This window comes from Pezoporus flaviventris, unplaced genomic scaffold (genome assembly GCF_033815535.1).
Source record: "Pezoporus flaviventris isolate CSIRO_AGI_PZ_B2104156 unplaced genomic scaffold, CSIRO_AGI_Pfla_v1 ptg000031l, whole genome shotgun sequence".
Lineage (NCBI taxonomy): Eukaryota > Metazoa > Chordata > Aves > Psittaciformes > Psittacidae > Pezoporus > Pezoporus flaviventris.
The window spans coordinates 6,673,064-6,692,317 of NW_026892579.1; the positions used below are offsets into that span (position 1 = coordinate 6,673,064).

At 43.4% G+C, this 19,254-nt stretch overlaps 1 protein-coding gene across 3 annotated transcripts in view; it reads left to right on the plus strand.

The window, feature by feature from the left end:
* Positions 1–5,939: 5,939 nt before the first annotated feature.
* FYN (FYN proto-oncogene, Src family tyrosine kinase) overlaps positions 5,940–19,254 on the plus strand; it is a 144,460-nt gene continuing 131,145 nt past the window's right edge. For 2 of the 3 annotated variants that reach the window (XM_061460114.1, XM_061460117.1), the window contains exon 1: positions 5,941–6,141. The gene's annotated coding sequence lies outside the window, so the exon portion shown is untranslated. Of the gene's footprint in view, positions 6,142–19,254 lie in introns of all 3 variants that reach the window. The other variant, XM_061460116.1, reaches the window with a different exon arrangement.

The window sequence follows — 19,254 nt, forward strand, 5'->3', positions numbered from 1 at the left end:
CTCACCCTCAAGGGACTCAATTATGATGGCAGCTTGAATTTTATACCATCCTAGCACCATTACAGTACTCTAGCTGGCTCTGGTTGACTGAGTTGTCTCTCAAACAGGGCTGAGGAAGTCTTTATCACTTCACATATTTACTATTGCTCTGCTATTTGTTTTGCATTTGGTTTCCTGAGGGTTTTTTTGTTTGTGTCACAGGGTTTAATTTGTGACAGGGCTTTTTTATGCCGTTTTATATTTGTGTCTTGAAGTTGCCTGAGGTTTCCAGCAGTATTTCTTTTTCCACACCTTTGCAGTGCGTTAATATTATGTACCTGCAAAATTTCACTCTTGGTCTCACTTCCTGCCTCCTTGACAATGTTGTTTTATATTTTTTTCTTTTCTCAGTACATTTGATCTCAATGACCTCACTTTCCATGATTATTTTATTCAAAGCCTTTATGCAGGGCACCCTTTATTAACCATCAGATTATTCACATTTCCCTTTTAATTTCATTTGTCTATTTTTTTACCTTTACGCATTTGGTTTTTGCATTCATATGGGTACATGTTATCTCTCTTCTACTTAGTGGATTAACAGTTCTAGGTCTGGCCCATGTTGGATTTTGCAACTGTGTGCAACTGTGTGTTACCCTTACATACAGCTCCAGCTTTTGGAGGTTTGTTGAGGAATCTTCTTTCAAGTCTTTAAAAAATCTTATACTCTTATACTTCAGATTTGATAGTCACATGAATCTTGAACTGTCAGCAAGATGATTATCTGTTCCACCCTTTTGGTTGCATGTGCAGAGCAGATACTCTTTCTTGGTGGAAACAGTCTCAGAAAGTGTTTAGACCTTCACTTAGGTACTCATCAGCTTAGTGCTGATGCATCTGTTCAACATGTGGCTGCATGTCTATCTCAGAAAGCAGTGTAGTTGCATTTATTTTGTTTCTCCTTCTGCCTGGCTTCACTACATCCTATATCTGTTTTCCACTGCAAGTTAAGGTATGTCCAAATGATGAGCCTGGTCTATTCATACAGGCAGCTATGGCACAGTGCAATGATTATTGTTTTTCTTCAGCTGAAGGATCTAGAATTCATCCTTAACGATGGACACAATTACAATTCCCAAGCTGAAAAGGCTCCCAATTAGAAATTAAGCCGATGAGGGTGCACTTTGGCATTGTCAACTAAATAGTCAATTTAAATACAAGAGGTGAGAATGAGGCAAAATGAGGGCGGTGGCATTCAAACCTGCAGCTCCACAACAGCAGCCCCTGGTGCTGCCAATGCGATGACAGCCAAGGGGATGGCTGCTTCGTGGGAGATTCACACTGAATCACATCCGTTTGCAGGTGCCAGCAGACACATTGTGGGCAAAGAGCACTGCTGGCTTGGATGTATTTTCCTTGGAGATAACAGCAGTGGAAAAGGCTCTGATTAATATGCTGAAAACAAATATGAATCGTATTAATCTTTACTTGGAATTCTGTCCAGAAGTCATTACATCATTAGAAATAGGGTTAGTATCAATAAAGCAGTACTTCAAGGCCCTAGGTATGTGACAGTGATGAATGGATGAGGCAATAGAGTGAAGACAGCCTCTATGAGCATGAGCAGAAATGGGCAGTTTTGGGAAAGAAGGCAAGACAATCTATGTGAAGTTGGGGTCCTGCCCCAAACTGTGGGACCACCCACCAGCACTCCATTGTCAGCAGGTAGCTGGAAACCTGCCTGTAAGATATACACTTTGTACCTTCCTAGTTGTTGTCCCAGACTGATGGTCATAGCTACTGCTTCTGGGTGGTAACTCCGCAGCCTCCAGGAGGAGGAGTGCAGGCGGCCAAACAACTCTCCCAACTCTCTAATAAGCTCATTAGCATATGTCTTTGCTAATGATACATATGGAACCAGGCTACTCCCATATGACAGATCTCTGGGTTATTTTACCATTAAAAAACCTCAAACTGGGAAATGACATCCAAAAATAGATCAAAAGAATATGAGAAGTGAAAGGTCAAGAGTTCAACAGTTGAGTAGTGCCAGAACTGGGGGAGGTTTACATAACCTTGCCATATCCTCCCCGAGTGGATGCAGTAGTTAGTCACAGGATCATGGGTCTTTTTTTTTTCCAGAGAATCCTGACTCATTTGGTGATGTAATAGCCAAAAGGATTAAAGGAAAAAAATAGAAATATTGCTTTTTTTTTCACATTCAGGAGGTGGCACTGTGCAGAAATCCAGCCCCACAGTGGAAACAGAATTATTAGTTTTCTTTATGGGCTTCTGCCTGCCCAGAATATCTTTAATTAATATGTAAAAAAAGTAATAATCTTCATGTTGCACAAGTAAGAAGACATTGTTATCTTCATTTTATATGTTGGGGACAGAAGCATTAAAGTCAAAGTTTTCTCTTGGGTAATATGAGGTATCTTTATGGGGTAAGTTATTTCTTAGCACCTACTTACATTTTAGACATGAAGACTGCTATTGCTGGTTCTGTTACACAGTGGGGCTTGGAGACAAACAGTGGCAGGCAAGAAAGAGTTTACTTCTATTATTTTGGTATTTGGGGATAATTCTTTGGAAGGGGAACAAAAAGCCTTATGTGGACCTATTTTTTTGAAAACAGAGTGTATGTCTGCAGTTTACCAATGCATCTGCTATATGGTTGGTCTCTATAAGTAAATGAAGAAAGTGATATTTAAGAATAAACTCAGGCTTTTTGCTTCAGGTTTATTTTACCGCAGGGAGCCATTCTTCCCGGCATATCCCTGATGTTTAGCAGAGGGCTCCTGCTGACAGCAGGAGGAGGACGATGACGTATCTTTAAGTGTATTAACTGTTCTTATTTTCTACAAAATTATGTAATGTAATATATACACTGCCTCCTGTATCTCTGAAAAGATACTGTCCCAAAAGAAGTATTAATATATTCCTTGGCTGGATTATAGATGCACTGCTGTGCCCAGTGTCCTTCTCCTGCAGGCTCCTTACTGTCATTTAAAAAATATTTTAACTGAAAGTCAGCATTTTTTACCAACTTTCACAGAGAGCTTAAAATGTTTATTTGGGTAAGTAAAAATGATATTTTTTTTTTCCCTAACTTTAGTAGGGTGTGAATGTTAATAACCCTGGAAGTTATGGAAAGATTGGTTTAATATTTTCATGTTACTCCTGGATTTCTGCAGGTAGCCCCATATGTGTTGTTTTTTCCCCATGACAGTGTGTAGCTACTGAGAATGCAAACACCTCCAGAGCTTATAAACAGACGTTTAACTTTCAGCAAATGCATGATCCCATTTGAAGATGTTACTCTTATAGCTTATCATGTGCTTTGCTGGTTTGGGAAAACCTCTGTGCAGTGTCTAAGGGAACACTTCTTCCAATTTGTGCTTTAGGGATATTCTAGGTCAATATGAAAAACAGGCAGGTATGAACATTGAGAGTAGGCCCTCTACAGCAATAAGGAAGACCTCTTCTCTTTATTCTTTAAAGACATAATTGCAATGAAGTTTCTTCTGTCTACCTGCTTCCACAAACGGTCTATTACACAAAATGCAATGTGCTCTTTTCCAAGCCCTGCCAATACCCTTCCTCCAGCTTCCTCATACTAGCATGATTAGCGTTGACAAGCAGGATGAAGAGCTCAGCTCAAACTCTTCCCTTCCACTTCCAGGCTGCTGTTCCCACCTCGAAGAGGGTGTCCCCAGGGAGGCAGACCTGCCACCTCAGCATCCCCTTGCACTAATTACCTGTGAGTCAGCCGGACCCATTTAGCACACCCCAGCCAAAACACCTCCTGAAAACACAGTGGGATGTTTCAGGCAAATACTGTCAGCCTCTTAAAATACTGTAGGCAAGTTCAGATCCTTTTTTTCCTCACTACTCTGTAATTATTATTACAATATGCTGTACATGACAGGCTATAGCTGGTAAAATACACACAGCCAAAACAAATGGAAGCATCGCTGAGTGAGCAATGTAGACAGGGAGGAAGTGTAAGAGAGGATATAAAATGGTGAAGCCGATTAGTGACCTATTAGCCTGTAATTAGTGTACTGGTTTGAGTGAAGTATTTGAACATGACATTTGATTATCCTTCTGAAATGCAGTCTGTACCTTCTATATGGTAAAATAAACTCTTTTTAAATAGAAGATCTTCTCAGCATAAAGGCTAGGAGGGAAACTAAAAATGAGATGTCTAGGAGCCTGAAAATTTTGTTTGTTTAAACACCTATAATCAGGTTTTAAATGAAAGTTACATGAATGACATTCTCTTTTGAAATTCCCAACCTCTTGAAATTCTTTATATGCATTAGTGGGACAAACTCTGTAGGGTCCTGAAATGTAATGATCAGGAATCACCTACATACGACCTACATGGTCACCTAGACAGACAAGTGAAGCACTTTTTTTTTGTTGTAAACACACAGCTGTAGACATCCTGGTAGGAAACAAGGTTACAGCAGAACCGGTAAAACTGTAATTTCATCAGGAAATCAAATCATCAAGATAAAATAATTCGCTGGTTAAATACTGGCAGACAAAAATTAAATCCAGGCAGGAGAGAGAAACGTAAACCTTATTTACTGAAAACTTTCATTAGCTCTCTTTGCTATTTCAATATGTTTTATTTAGTTTCTATGCATCTGTATTTTACATGTTCCCCTTGTTCTTGTTGGAGCCTAAACTGTGATTTCTTCAGTGCTAAGGCAGAAAAGCTTTCCAGGAGATGAGTGATGCTGAGATGTGCCAATCTGTCAACACGGGAGCATCCGAGGTCATGGGCAGGGTAGTACTGGAGATGGGACCTAAAGCCGGAGTGTGCGGTGCTGTCAGCGGGCGTTGGAGGTGGACGCAAGCACCTTGAGAAATGCTGGGAGGAGTTAAGGCAGTGCTGAGGATCTGAAGGCAACAGAGTGTACAGAAACCTTTCCAGTAACCTGCTTGTGGAGCAAAGTGGAGGACAGCAAAGACTGCACGTCGTTGAGTACACTGCCAGACTGGAGCCCCAGCAGAGGTGGCCAGTCTTGATGTGGGGTCAGCAGGTACACCTCTGGAAGATGGCCATGGCAGGGCTGCACTCCTCCCGATATGGCCAGCTGAAACAGCCTGTGATTAAACGGAAAACTGGAATAAAACCATAACTCTAGAAAAGACCTGTGTATTTCATTGCCATCATTGCCTTATAACCCACTATTGCCAATTTCCCAAGAATTCCCAAGAATTAGGGATAAAAAAAAAATCATAATAGTAAAACAAGACGCAGTCTTTCACAAAGAGGCATAATCTGATTAAGGTTGTTCTCCCATTCATCGGGCTGTCGAGACGCTCAGCTCCCGCTCCCTTCCTCCCAGCGGCACGCCGACGGGGGACACGCAGCGGGGCTCCGAGCAACGGCAACGCTCTGGCGACAGCAGCGGCTGGCCGCGACCCCACCATGAGCTGGCCACCCCTCCTCTTCGTCCTCCTCCTTCCACCTCGCTTCTCTTCACGGACAGCCAGGGGCAGCTCCGACACGGCCCCGCCGGGCTCCACGGACCGCCCGAAGCGGCTGCCACTGACTGGAGGCAACGGCCGAACACTGCCCTGTCCGCCACCCCGGCCAGCAGGCTCTGAGGGGCAGCCTCGCCCGCCCCGCCTCCCCCTCCGTCCGCCAATCAGAGAGGCGACGTCTGCCGGCCGTGGCTCGCCATAGGCCAGCGGAGACGCCAGTCTGGGGCCAGCCCCGCGGAGGGGCGCGGCGGGCAGGGGGAGGTGGCTGCCGGCTCCGTGCGGGAGAGCGGGGCCGGGCGGCGGCGGTGGCGGTGGCGCTGCGGTTGCGCCATCTGTCAGGAGCCCCGGTGGGAGGGAGCGCCAGAGCCGCGCTCACCCGGGCGGAGCGGAGAGGAAGCGAGGCGGCGGCGGCGGCAGCACCGCGGAGAGTCCGTGCGAGCTCATCCCTACCCAGGCTGCGGCTCTGCCCCCGCACGAAACCGGAGCCTCCGCCCCCGGCCGGGGCTCGGCGCAGCGAGTCTGCCCGCGGGGAGAGGCAGTAGCGCCCCTCGCTGCGGGCGGGCGGGCGGAGGCAGCCGGCGGAGGAGCGAGAGAAGGAGGATGTGAGTGCGGCGGCGCCGCCCCGGCCCCGCGTTGCGCTGAGCAGAGCTGCCTCAGGTAACGGAGGGGCCGGAGCCCGGCGCGCCGCCGCCCTGGGGGGAGCAGAAGCGGGAGGATGGATGGATGACGGATGGATGGATGGATGGATGGATGGATGGGTACATAGATGGAGGGGTGGATGGATGCTGCAGCACGTTCGTTTCCTTTGTGCACCCGGGCAGTGATGGGGTGCGGAGGCTCCTGGGGAGGGGAGGCGGCCGCACTGCTGCGGGTATCCCCCACTCACACACTCCCGAAGCTCTGCCGGGAGCCGCCGGCCGCGGCCTGCAGCGCGAGGAGGACCGGGGGCAGCGGCGGGGACCGCGGTGCGGGGCTGGGGCAGGCGGGCGCTGAGCCCCTGCGTGCCCGATGATCGCCCGTGTCCGTGTCCCCCACCCCGCCGGCCGTGGAGAGGGGAGGGGACACAGCACAGGGCTGTAGTTGTTGTCGCCGAACTGCGAAAAAGGGGAGGGGGGCGATAAATAAAAAGACCTTCTCTCCTTCTGAAATAAATCGTATAGGATTTGATCGTCTGTGACAAAGGCCTCTTTCAGGGAAGAAAGAAGGGACGCACAAAATGCCCAAGGGTGGTAGGATGTGAAAAGAGTCTTGTTTCTTGTCTTTCCCCTAGAGCCTCTCTGTTCCTCCCCAGATGAAGCCGCTGAGCTGGTGCCAGTTCCTTTCCAGCCACATTTTAGATTAGCGAGAGATACCAAATACCACACCATGGGTGCCAGCATTTTGCTGTGTCTGCAGACCTATAGTGTACTCGTAGCCCGACCTCCTTAATAACGCTCAGTTTGGTCTCTCCTTCCTCGGCAACTAGCCTTATTTCTGCCCTGTGTGGATTTTGCATGTGTGTGAGCGCTAGGAGAGGGCCGGGGATCACTTTGTGAAAACAAAACCATGATATCTTGGTCTGTTCAGCGATGGTGGGGAGGGCAAGGCTGAGTTGGTGCTGGAGGAGAAGGTTTAGGCTGAGTGGAAAGCAATCCTCTGCAGTTGTTCATCAATCACTCTGATATGCTCTGATTCCTAAAATGCTAAATAACAAGTGGGAAAGGACCAGGTTTTCGAAATGCATACAACAGGACTGGGAACGCCTTTGAGACCTTGTCATTTTCCTCCTTGTATACAACCTCCTTAACTCCCACATCCTTCCCTCCACCATCCCTGCAGCTGTAACACTTTCCAGCATCTCCCCTCACCCTCCTCCGACCCATTTTTTTTTCTTTTTTCTCCCCTTTTTTCTTTTTTTTTCCTCGATATCTTTTTAACTAGCACTTTGTGGCCAAAGCTTAGAACAATTGCAGGTGAAGATCTGTTTGTTTATGTGCTGGTGGAGGAAGTGTTTTCATTAGGCTTGACTTGTCTGATCTCCCATGAGGAGGAACAGTAAGCTAAAGGGACACTGTCAACTTGAAATCCGGAGAATGTGCATGATGAATGGAGCACTGTGTCCAATATTACACCCACCGTTGAGCTCCCTGCTGGAGCTCTGTGGTTTTTATAAGCCTGTCTTCTGACTGTGTGGGTTTGTCATGCAGTGAAGGAGTAAAAACACACTTCAAACAAAGTTCTGTTAAGTGAACAAAGGAGGCCAGAAGACAAATACCAGGGAGGGAAGGCAGCATCTCCAACTTCTCAGTTATATTTATTACAACCACTGCTTGGCCCAGTTGGAAACTGGAAGGGGGAGGAGCTCATTTTCACACTTGGACATTTAGTTAGTATCAGTAAAGTCGAAAGGTTATTAACTTTCCCCCAGTGATACAACAGTTTCCAGCACCCTGATGTATGTGCTTGGAAAACTGGTAATGCTTGATGAGTATGAGTAGTTTGGTGCCTTTCCACAATTTTTTAAGAACAATTTTAAGACGGGAGACTCTTTGAAAAAAAGAATAGGGTCCTTCTTGAGCCTCTTTTCACGCTGCAAAGCTATGATTTTGATGAAAAAAGAGACAGGAAGATTGCGTAATTCTGTATTTTGTTGGTGGTAGTACGCTTCAGATTTCTCTTAGTTTGTCAAAATGTTCACATGCTTCCTAGAGGGTGCCTGTAAGCCTGCCGCTTCTCCACCTCTAACAAATTACGGTCTTATCTACATGGCTCATCTTTGGCAAAAATAAGAATTTCCAATATGAGGTTGTCTAATGGTAGGCCACTGGCTGTGATGTTTTGCAGTTTATGCTTCGGGCATGTTGTTTCAGAAATTCTGTGTTGCCCGCTGGTGTAAGATGTAGTGGCATGAAATAGCAGTTAAGTATACAGCCCTGAACAGACTTCCCTGGAAATCTTTTTGATGTTGAATAAATGCGTGTCTTCAGTGAGGGATAAACAACTTTGGTGTATGGGCATGGCAGTCAGTGTAAGGCAAGAGTGAAGAAGCTGGTACTGTAAAGTTGCTTATTAATCATTTGCATTTTAAGTATCTTTAAAGTTAGGACCCGTTCACTAATTTCTATTTCATTTGAGTAAGATAAAACATTGCTGAGGAGCTAGTTATTTTTGAGATACTATACTAGATTTCACAACCTGTTTATGTGAAATCCCTGAATAGCATCATTCAAAATGCGTAAGTGGAGTCTGATACTGGCCTCTGTGGCCACTGGCCCCATGGCTTAGTTTAATTAAGCTGAATATAATAATCTGCACATGTCACGGTCTGCGCTGGATTTACAGTGTAATAAAATTGGGGCTAGAAAAGTGGAAATCGTCCGGTGCCTTTGTGATGATTTAACATTGTAATATGGTACATCTACAACATCATATATTTAGTTGTGTTTAAGGAAGGCTTTAAAGCTCTTGGCCACTTTACACCTGGTTGCTTTTATTTAACCAGCATCTTCACTTTACTGTCTTGCTTCATTGTAGTGCTTTTACTTCAGGGAGAGAAAGAGTTGTACACATGTGTTTTTCCCTTCCTCCTTCTCTCTGGGGCATGCATTAATATTTGATTCAAACTTGTTCTGTAAAGTTCTGCTTAATTCAGTTTGGGCACTACTTTGAATGTATAATAATGGCGTTTGTTTGTGTCATGGACAGCACTTTGTAATTTGCTTTATGGGCAGGTCTGCTGCTGGCAGTGTGTATTGTCAAAGTGACCTTTCTTTGAGAGGGAGGAAACCAATAACTCCTGTCCCTTCCCCACCCTGCAGCTCCCACAGAATTGTCTCACAAGTAATTTTGACCCATTACTCCAAAATCAGGACTTGAACCAACAAATCTAATTCACCCTAGCTGTCTCATGGAAATCCATCATTTAAGGCCTCCTTTGGTGTCAAAAAACTTACAAATCTGTGTCATGCAAGTCTGAGATTTACTTGGGGTGAAGCCCACAAAACGATATGCATGTTTTTAGCGTGGAGCATTCTGAGGCCTTGCTACCAGGGTGGTTATGACCCCTGTAGATTTCACACGCCTCAGTAAGGGACAGGACGTAGCTGCTGCCTGTGCTGTGCTGAACATATTGTGCACCTCAGAGCCACACTCCCAGTGGTCCCATGTGCCAAGGAAAATGCTGCCAGGACCACCCAATGCAAGGGGCCTCAGATGGAGGTGAACCGCCAGTGCTGCATCTGCTTGTGTCCTGAGTGTTTCACTTGGTACCCCAGTGGCTTGCTTTTAGAGGCTAAAAGCCCTAACCTGCTTTTGATAGGATCATAATAATAATAAACAAATAAAGAAAAAAAATTAATGAGAAAGAAAAAAGAAAAACTTTGTATTTGTATTTCAATAAGTGACAAGTGGTTTCATGCTGGTAAGCTGCCTCTCAGTTTGAGAGTGGTCAAGTAAAACCTGTCTGCAGGAAATGTCCTTGAACCCTGAAACTAGAAACAGGCCTGGCCTAATGGGAGCTTGCAGCCAAGGAGAAGTGTCCCATGGTTCTCTTTTTCACTGGCCACAGGAAAACAATGACATTTTGAAAAGGATTTTTGGAACTTGCCTTCGCTTGGAATGGGAAACAAAACTGAAACATATCAGCACTTATACTGGGGTAACTGAAAAATAAAATTACTTCAACTCAATCAAAACATGCCACCTCATGTTGCTTGTGACTGTTTTGAGCGGTAACTTGTGATGACAGCAAGGATTTCAAGTCAAAATATGAGCTCCTGTTTGGAACAAAATAGAACCTTTGACACCTTGACTTTTTATTGAAGTATAAAATCAGCAACAGTTTTACAGAGCTTTTAGATATGGATAGAACTTTCTTGCAGAAGATGACTGTCAGATTTTTCCTGACCAGCTCTATTCCTTGTATACCATGAATTTGAATAAACATTTTTCATCTGAGAAAGCCATCAAAAGCTAGCCTGGCAATATCAGCTGGTTAGATGGCCTTAGTGAAATGGTTTTTCCAACAGCAGAGGGGACAGCAAATGAATTTTTAATTTGCTGTCCTTCCCAAAATGCAGCTCTATTCCTTCTATCAAAGGCACCTCAATTTGAATGGATCTACTCATGTTGTTCGTGACAGGGTGATATGAGGTTACCCTACCTTTTCCAGCTCAGCTTCTCCTGATTCAGGGAATTCTTGCATCTCTGAAAGTTGCTTGTTCAACACTATAATTTTCTAGAGTATCTGTGAGTAATAAGTCCTACTTGATTAAACCAGTAACCTAAATTTTTAGGGAAGTTAGTTGATGTTCTTCACGTTAAGTCATGGTTTAATATGCTGAGCTATACAAGGCAGTTGTGATGTGTTTTGATGGGAGCAGGGAAAGTCACCCCCTCTATGCTTAATTATTTGGTATTGCTGGGGGTTTTAGGAGGCAGCAATGACTGGATGACTTTTCTAGCCCAGGGAAATTCTTTGTCCCATCTTGCTTTAGATACCCTGTGGCTACAACCAGAAAGGATTGACGTTGAAAAGTGGCTGTTGAAGTGATGTGCTGAGTGCTTTTAAGTATGAAGCAGCCCAGCCAGAGCTCCTCAAAGGAGCCAGAGCTACTTTTAATAGTATCAGATCCTGTGCTGTGAAAGCTGTTACTGGGCTTTCCCCAAAACCCATGGTCCTGTGGTGAGGGGCACTACCAGCAGCCAGCCCTGAACAAGGGCTCTGCCTTGCATAGTATGCTTTGCTTCACGGCTCTTGTGGTGACCTGGGAAGGAGCTTCCTCAGTTCTCGATGCTGCCTTGCAGCAGAGCATGAGAGCTCTAAAAGACATAAACATCTAAAGCCTTAAGGGTTGTAACAATTTATTTGAACCTGAAATTGAGACCTTACATTTCAGGCAAAGTGTACCATCAGTACTGAAACTTACAGAAGCACTTGAAAAAATGTTGTTTTATTCACTAAAACTATGTCATTTGCAGTGGTGAGTTTGTAAAGTGTTCTGAAGCTGAAAGTGATGGTAGTGGCACCAGCACAACATACGAAGCAGAGAAGTAGCTGGGGTGGAAGGACTTTGAATAGACCAAGGGAAGAACTAGCTGAAGCAGGCAGAGGAAGCTGCTTGTGTGTGTGAGTGAGGACATTTGCTTTAATAGTGGTGTTTGGCACCACTTAAACTTGCATATAACTCTTAGCAATTTTTGGAGGAGGAAACCTCAAATGATTGGCTTGACTTGGATGAAGTATCTTCTGTTTGAAATTGTCCTTTTCCTCTTGACTCCAGCTTTCCCATGTTAAGAGATTTTACCAAAATACTTCTCAAACCTTTTTGTTATGGTCCAAGATGAAAACATTATTGCCAGATAACTTTTATCTTGTCAGGCCTCAGTTTGCTGTGCGAATCCATATAGAAGTTAAACAGGGTATGAGAATAAAGAGTAATATTAAATGCCCATTCAGTTTTCTTTAAGAAAATCTTTTTTGTTCCATTGAAGTTCTCTAATGACTGTATGTGGTGGTTCCTAGCACCCCTTTGGTTTAAATTTCTATTATTTTATCTGTGTGGTTTTGTGTGTGTGTGTGTGGGGGGGTGTGTTTTGTTTTGTTATTATTATTTTAAGCAAATAAAATTTAGAATTCATTTGAAGGCTTTTTGTTGTCTTAATAAAGACCTGCCAACCTCCCTTGTTTTTAGAACAACCTGTGTGTGAAAGAGCACTTTGCATAACGTTGATCTTTGACTTGCAGCTGTACCACTTACAAAAGAGGCAGCTCTGAAGGTTTTCCTGGCATGATTTAGGAATATCATGCAGTTCCTATCTTGGCTTCTGATATTATTATACAGATAATTGTTGATTTTTTTTTTTTAATCCCTTCCCTCCCTCCCCCTCCTCCCAAATATGTTGTTTTCTTCCCTTTGTGCCTGACCTTTAAACTGCAGAATTGCTCTGGGGATTGTAATTGAAGTTGATGCTATTGCCCAAAAATAATTGGGAAGACTTGTTGCTGCTTAGTTCAGAAGTTCTCCAAGCCAGAAGCCGCAACAGCATGCTGTGTTGCAGCATCATGCTGGGAGATGAAAGCGTTGGGCACCTAGCTGAAGCTCAGATTAGTGATGACGTTGGTGAATGACCTTGTTTCGGCTCTGGGCCGTCAGTGAGGTGCACAGTAATAACGCTCATGGACTTTTTCTTTCTCTTTTTAGCCCTTATGAACTTCACAATTATGTTAACAAGGGCTGTAGCTATCTCTGTATCGGCCAAAATCCTGCAACTCTGGGGGCTGTGTTAACTTTCAAGAAATAATGAAAAGTATCACTTCTCCACAGAAGTCCTTTTCCTTCTTCTGTGACAGCTTAATCCCATTCCTGGTCATTTTTTAGGATTTAGCATAAGACCAGCTGATAACCCTGTTTCGGAGATGTCGATGATTGTGTCCTACACCCAGCTGCTTTCACCCCTGAGGGAGAAGAGAGCAGGTGTAAGAGAAAGAAGCTCTCAAATCATTAAAAGAAAGAATATTTGTTCCTGGGACTGGTTTTTTCTTTGTGAATGCCTCTAACTAGGAAGCAATGATAATTTTTTTTCCAGGAGAAAAAAAAAGGCAAGCATCTCTAAGACTTGTAATGAAAACCCTTATTGTTTGAGTGGGCAACTAGACTGTTTCTTGTCTTAAACTTTATGTAAGTGCTCAGTGTTGATTTTTAATGGTGGAGGATTTTTTTTATAGTGAGGTTAACGACCTCTTACACTTTCAGACCTTTCTGTGAACAGCTCCTCTTGCATGCTGTCACTGTATGCTAATGATATTTGAAAAGAGGTGACAACTGAATAATAAGATTAAAGAGGGGAAGCCCACATCCAGTCAGATTTTTGTCTGCAGACCAACAAAAACGCCAGTTCTGTTGCACCTCTGCCTTCCTGGAAAGTAACTGAAAATTCCTAAGTTTCCTTCTGTGGTTTGGCTGTGAGTTAGCCAATAGATTATGAAATTTCTGGTCATTATCACTCTGGGCAGCATTTGAATTGGTGATTTCAGCAAGAGACATTCCAGGTCCATTTCAAAATTCATGGATAATGTGCTGTTTCCACCCTTCAAGAATGAATAAAATGATGTAAAGCTAATTCTTTGAAAAGCACAGTATCTGAGGTCATTTTAGTTTTCATTAAAAACCTTTAGCTGAATGTGCATGCCTTTTGTTTCAGATATTAAGTTATTCAGGTGTCTGAATGGTGAGCGATCTTATATTCGTAACACCTCAAGCTTTGGACTGGTGAGGAGGAGTAGCAACTGGATTCTTATTTTTATTATTTAATTCCCTTTTTTATTTTATTCAGAAAGACTGAGGCAAACTGCCATTAAAAGAAAAAAAAAAAACGTGTTTAATTAAACCCATTTTATTAGCTGCAATCACTGCTGAGAAAATTTGTAAGCCCATCAACATAAAGTTGGCATAAGGTCAGCATACAGCAGCTAGCAAACTGAAGAGCCAGATTTAACTCTTGGTGTTAATAGGCTGTATGCTCTCAAGAAACTCTACACATCACATTGGTTTCAATTTCTTTTGATCACCTCTCTAGGAGTTTCCCTCTTGTAGGAAATGTAGCGAACCCAAAAATTCGTCTGAGAAAAAAAGCTGCTAAATATTGTGACCTTGTGGAAACATCCCTTACATCTGAAGGTCAAAAATGAGCTTTTTTGCACTGGGGGAGGTAGAAGACAAGCATTGACTGTTTTTCTTGCTTAGGGCAGCATTACCGGACATGCTTTAAAACTGCAGAACTCCTTGTCCTAATGTTCAAGTGGGCCTGCCAAAAAGGAACAAATAGGGTTGTGGACAAAGTGCTCAGGGAAGACCGTGTCCCTTTTCTTCCCTCTCCTCAGTCACTGCAGGCAGGATGGAGAGAGAATTGGTATGCATTACTTCATGACTTGTCATTCAGAACGATTTGCTGCCATTCCTGTAAAAGGTTAAAAACCTTTTGTTTACATGCTTTTATTGAAAACTGAGGGCTTCCTCTGGCATCAGTGTGATTCAGTGACTTCTTTAAGGATAGGGTGACCTTGTCTCTGCTCTTGCTATGTTTTCAGCAGGTCTTAATTTGAACTGTTGTAAAGTTACATTGTTTGGGTTTCTGTTTCCTCCCCATGCATAGAATCATAGAATAGAATCATAGAATAGTTAGGGTTTGAAAGGACCTTAAGATCATCCAGTTCCAACCCCCCTGCCATGGGCAGGGACACCTCACACTAAACCATGTCACCCAAGGCTCTGTCCAGCCTGTCCTTGAACACCACCAGGGATGGAGCATTCACAGCTTCCCTGGGCAACCCATTCCAGTGCCTCACCACCCTCACAGTAAAGAACTTCTTCCTTATAACCAACCTAAACTTCCCCTGTTTAAGTTTTAACTCGTTACCCCTTGTCCTGTCACTACAGTCCCTAATGAAGAGTCCCTCCCCAGCATCCCTATAGGCCCCCTTCAGATACTGGAAGGCTGCCATGAGGTCTCCACATAGCCTTCTCTTCTCCAAGCTGAACAGCCCCAACTTTCTCATCCTATCTTCATACAGGAGGTGCTCCAGTCCCCTGATCATCCTCATGGCCCTCCTTTGGACTTGTTCCAACAGCTCCATGTCCTTCTTATGTTGAAAACACCAGAACTGCGCACAATACTCCGAAAGAGTTAGTTTTGTTTTATGAAGCTGTCTGTATAGGTGTAGGTATTAAATAAGTCAGCCAGATTTTGCTTTTGTAGTGAACTCCTCCACAATTTGCCATGTAAGTTTGTGTGTTACAAAAGACAGTTTTCATCCTTTTAGGGCTAATGTGGCACAGTGAGACTGTGCCAAGAATAATCTGTACCTGAATGTGATGGTGGGTCAAAAAAGCACTGCTTTGTGTTTACTTCCTTGAGTAGAACAGGCCTCAGACTGGAGATGTGTCCACATGGCACTATGTGGAGGTGGACGGAAGAGCTTGCGTGTGAGAGTCACGATAGCCCCAGCAGCCCAGGAGGAATGTCCTGCTAATGTGCCTGCACTGCTTCCAGGACCACCATGATGTGTTCACAGCTGGTGTGAGTGCATCTGTGCAGCAATATGTGGTGCTGTAGAGGCTGTACTTTACCTTTTGACAGAAAAAAAGAAGAGACATGCAAGCAATGACCTGAAAGAGTGGATTAACTAGATGAATGTTTTGTTATTTTCTTTGTTCGTTCTTTACATTACCTGCCCCACTGAAGAAAGGTGATTATGTTGTTCAGGAGCTCTGATAACAGCTACCAACAAGCTTTAAAATGATAGGGTGCTGCAATTGTATGCAGCGTTTATTTTCAGTCTTTCTTAAAGGAGGATGTGATCACCATTCAAATTGTATCACCATGTGAATGAGGGAGTACTTCTTGATGAGCCAGTTGTTTCCAAAGTAAACTGATTTAGAGCTTGCTGTCTCAAATTTCATTCAAATGGTTAATATGTTTCTGTAGATTTTTTTAGTGCCACTGGACCATTGTTAACACTCTCTTCCGAAAGTGAAATAACACTGATCTTAAGTGAGCAACTCTGCAAGGGAAGTAAGATCTGTGTTTGCCAATAACGTAGTCACCCCAAATTGCGATAGTAAGCATGTCTTCTGCAGTCAGCAATACATTGCCACTGTGGTGCATAATTTCTGAGAAAATACCTAGAAGATGGTAGTCAAACCACATGATGTAGGTTTACTTTATGATTGTTGGTATGGGAACTTGCTGAACCTGTGTATATGGTGAAAAGTACATAGCTTTGTGCTCTTTCACATCACAGTTTAAATCTGGAGTGGGGGGAACCAGTAGTTTTCTTTGAAGGAATAATCACCTGCAGGTTTTTGCCTTTTTTTTATTCCCCCAATCATACTGTTGGGTTTTTTTTCTATATCTTTCTCTTAAGCTTTCCCTAAAGCTAACAGACTTCTCTTCTAAAAGTACTTTTTAATGAAGTACTTTCTTCTGTTAAACTACTTTTTATTAGTCCTTCTAACTTTGCTAAGGAGTTCTTCTTTTAAAATTTAAACAGGAGAATCTAGGTTTGAAGGGACCTCTGGAAATCATCTGCTTGCACAGAACAGGGCTAATCTCAAAGCCAGGTCTAACTTCAAAGCCAGGGCCTCATCCAGTTGGCTTTTGAGTATCTCCCAGGATGGATTGAAAAAACCCATCTCTCTTGATCTTTCCTTCATAAATCAAGTGCTGCAGCATCTTGGTGGCCATCCACTGGACTCACTCCAGTATGTCAATCTTTCTTTTCCCAGGACTCCCAAAACCAGACCAAGTACTCCAGATGTGGTCTCACAAATGCTGCATAGAGAGGAATAATTACTTCTCTCCACCTGCTGGCTAATTAAATTGCTTATTTGGTGCCAGATCTTCAGTTGCTGTCAATTGTCTTCACTTCTCTCAAGCTGGAGGGATGGAAATTCTCCCTTTCAGGGGAATACTTGTAAGCTTCTCTGTCACCTCAAAAGAGCTGGAACAGAGATGGCCCTTTGCTTTAATTGTCTGAAGTAGATGACCAAACCAGGATTTACATACACAAAACTGCAAAGGTTTCCATTTCGCTGTAGTGATTTTTTGCACCAGACTTTCATGCTGCATACAGCAATATAACCTGAAGTAGTAAGATTGTATCACAGTGATTATTTTGGTAAAACAGTGAAGCAAATGCATAGGAAACAACATGTGAAAGAGATGCATTGTGTGTATTCTGTTTGTTTTCCTAGCAGTACTTTAGCTATTAGCTAAGTTACCCACTTTAAATTTAGTGTTTGGTAGCAAATAATGAGGATTGAAATAACAGGCATGCCACCCAGATGAACCTCAGGAGCTGTGAGACAGTAACGTGTGCTTAATATTTTAAACGCAGGCATTTCTTCACCATTAGATTTCTGAGACTGTCACTGGAAGTTGTGCTATTGTAGGTGACTGAAATACATGTGACTAGCTACAGTCTGTGCTTTTTAAGGCTTTAATCTTTTTACACAATTTTATTTTTTTTTTTTAATATTTTTTCAAGCACACACCAAAGTTTTATGTTAATGGATCAAGTACGTAAATTAATATTTGCCTGAAAAAAAAAAAAACAGAAAAATTGGAACACAGGAGAAGCCCACAACCATCACCAAACCTGTGCATGTGGGACTTGTCCTGCAGTTGCTGCTGCTTTGAGAAGCAAGAGTCTCATCTCACATCCCCTAGCTTAGATATTGTCACGCCTCAGAAGGCATAGGTCTTCTACATGCATACACCTGCTTTAATATCTAAGATACTACTATTTAGCTTAGGGAGTTCTAGCTCCTCAAAAGCTGTGGTGAGCTAAGCACCTGGCATGTTGAGTGGACAGTGTCTGCTGCTCAGTCAAATGATGGCAAAGGGAGATGGCTGGGCTGAGTGGTTGCTGTGTCTCAGGGACCTCCTGGGTATCATGGTAAAAACAAAGAAAGAAGCCTTAAAACCCCAGAGGGTGTAAAAGGAAGCATTGGTAGAGAGGCTTGAGCTGAGAAGTTGGACAAGGGAGGGGAATTGTCAGGCTTCCCTCACCCTCTTCAGTATCTGATCTTACCAGGGAACTTCTTAAAAATCTCTCTTCCTACACTGGCAGTTGCCACCACTGTTTTCCTCCTGTGATTTTCCTTTGGGTATTTGTTCTAGCTCTGTGGCACTGACTGTGGCCACCAGAGGCTCTTTTAGAGGTCTTTCTTTCACCTGGTGTGTTACCATAACCCTGCTTACAGCAATCCTCTCTTCATGCTGCTTACCTCAGACTTCTCTGTTGCTCACCTTCCTTGCCTTGCCTTGCCCACAGATCCTCTCATAAACAAATGAGCTGTTTATCCTTGAGCTAATGGGTGTTCACAATGCTCCAATCATAATGCTGCAGAAGTGCTTATATTCACGGTGATTAAAAAATAAAAAAGTGGATTATTTTTTGCCCTGCCCCGAGAATTAGTTGTGCATTTTCACTCCATGTAGTTATCACCGTAGGTTGAGTTGATCTGGGCTCTGAGGTAAGAAGCTTCTCCTGGTACAGAAGTGAACCTTGAGCTATACAGCTCATTCAGGCTACCCAGGCATCATTGCATAGCAGAAGGACAGTATGCAATAGCTATGCCAAAGTGGAGGCTTACTACTAAACTGGTCTCTGTATTATGTAGATAAATGTGGAGTTTTGCATGTTGACAGTAATAAATGCACCCCCTTCCAGATCCGTCAGGGACCTTCCCCGGTCCTATTGGTCTATTGACTACTATTGGCAGTGCTGGAGAACAGCTCACACCATGGCTGCTCAGGTGAGGTTGAACATTTCGGGAGCGTGCATACTTTTATTTGCTATTATTTTAGTCAGAAGCTGGGGTCTCTTGGTGCTGTATGTAAGCTTTCATAGGGGAGATGGTGAGAGTTGAAAGCATTTTAAATTTTTGTTCCAGTTTTGATTTATGTCGTGCAAAAAGCTCACCAGCTTTCTGATGTTTGGTGGCAGCTTGAGTAAAATAGTTTCAGTGGGAAGATGAGGGGGATGCATATCAACTCGTACTAAATATTTGTTTAAACAGGTTATGCAAGATAACTTCAGTTATAGTTAGCAAACTAGAAAAGTTACAAAAGGTGTCCTTCTTCAAAGAGTGTAAAGTATATTGTTTTGGTAGAAACTCTAGGAGATAAGGTAACAGCACTGAGCACAGGAAATCAGTACCTCCTCCAAGACAATGTCAGCACCTTCTGTCTGCTGCGTCCTGTCCCTGACTGCTCTTCTGAGTAAAA